This window comes from Leishmania donovani, chromosome 5, assembly GCF_000227135.1.
Source record: "Leishmania donovani BPK282A1 complete genome, chromosome 5".
Lineage (NCBI taxonomy): Eukaryota > Euglenozoa > Kinetoplastea > Trypanosomatida > Trypanosomatidae > Leishmania > Leishmania donovani.
In genome coordinates, this window is record NC_018232.1 from 326,934 (window position 1) to 328,735 (window position 1,802).

Consider the following 1,802-nt stretch of genomic DNA (forward strand, 5'->3'; position numbering starts at 1 on the left):
GCTGTACAAAATCAAGAGCAACGGCTACACGGCGGATCGCGAGTACATCGTGAAGCGCGTGCGGCGGGAGCGGGCGCTGCCGATGGCGCTGCAGATGTCGTCGTCAAGCAAGGCGGAGAAGGCGAAGGCAGAGGTGGAGGACGGTGCTGTGAAGAAGGAAGGCGACGGCGCCGATCGCAAGCGTCCGCGCGCTGCGGAGGACGCCGGGGCTGCCGGCAAGCCAGAGCCGCAGGACCCGACGGCGCCGGCGACAAGCAGCGGCAGTGCCGCGTCGTCCACGCTGCCACGCACCAAGACGGAGCCGACGGATGGCGACGGAAACAGCCCGGCGTCGGCTGCAGCCAGCGCCACCGCCATGCGGTCACCGGCCCCCTCCTCAGCCACGGCGCCGGCTTTCAAAACTCCAATGGAGGTGCGCGTCATCAAGGTCTACCAGCCACACCGCCGTCCTCAGCACGTCGTCCAGTTACAGAGCTTCCCGAACACACCGGCCATCACCAGCTTCACCTCCCACCTCACCGCCTCCACCTCCGCAGCGGCGACAGCGTCCGACGGCGCCGACCACCTCACCGGCTTTGGTGGTGGGCCGGCGCCGGCGCCGGCGCCGGAGCAGTCGAGTGAGCAGCCGGAGATCTACTTCAGCTACGTCGGCGGGCGTGGCGGCGAGAGCGTGCTCGTGCAGGCCCGCTACGGCTACGCCGCGAAGCTAGAAGGTCGCCAGATGCTCCCGACCGTCTTCAGCTTCGTCATCCCTCTGCCCTCTGCGCTGTCGATGCAGTCCCTGGCGCGCCAGCAGCAGGCTGCCATCGAAGCAGCCGCGGTTGCAGCCGTCACGCGAAGGGCTGACGAAAAGACGCTCAGAGGCACTGGTGGTGCGGCGCGTCAGCACGCGCAGCGCTTGAAGGCGCTTCGCCAGCTCGCCGCGACCGTCAGCGGCGCTCGCGACCAGGTTTGCACCGACCGCGTGCTGCTGTGCACGCGTCAGGGCACGACGGTGTACCGCATCGGTAGCACGGTCGAGCAGGACACCAGCTTGTCTTTCATCACCGCAGAGCGGACGCTCGCCGCGACGACGCTGCAGTACGGCTGCGGCTACGTGCAGGTTACCCCGCGTGGAATAAACGTGCTAAGCTGCGTCGACACTGCCGCGGGCGGTGGCGGTCGACTTGACGCAGCCGGCAGAAGAGTGCACGGCAGTGGCGATAGCGCAGGGGCGTCATCGGTCGTTCCAGCGAGCTGGACGCATCCGCATGGCAACACCGTCCTCGCTGCCGCGGTGACCCCGACGACGGTGCTGCTTTCGTTCCATCAGCGCGGCGGCATCGCCAGCTTCGACTTTGGCCTGGCAGGTACGGAGCTTCAGCAACGCGACGTCCTTCCCACCTTCCCGCTGGCCCCCGTTGTGGCGCTGCTGCAGCCGCCGGCAAGCGCCGTGTCAGCAGCCCTCCAGCGCGAACTTCAGGCGCTCTTGTGGAACTCGAGTGTCGCGTCGCCAAGCTCGGCAGCGGCCGCCGCGGCCGCCTCTGCCGCCGCGGCGGCGGCGGCGGCTCAGACGGAGCAGCTCGCGGCCATCGCGACGGTGAACCACGAGGTATACCTCGTCCCCCCCCGCAAGCTGCGCGAGCCTCTGGAGAAGATCACTTGTCGTCGCAGCGGCACCCTGGACGCCGGCTCGTCGTCGGCAGCCGAGGTGACGATCACCTCTCTTCTCCTGACCTATCTCGGCGACACGCGAGGTAGCAGTGACGCGGCGGCAGCGCTGATCGGTGGTGCGGGCCCGCGCGGCGGCAGAGGCGGCAACC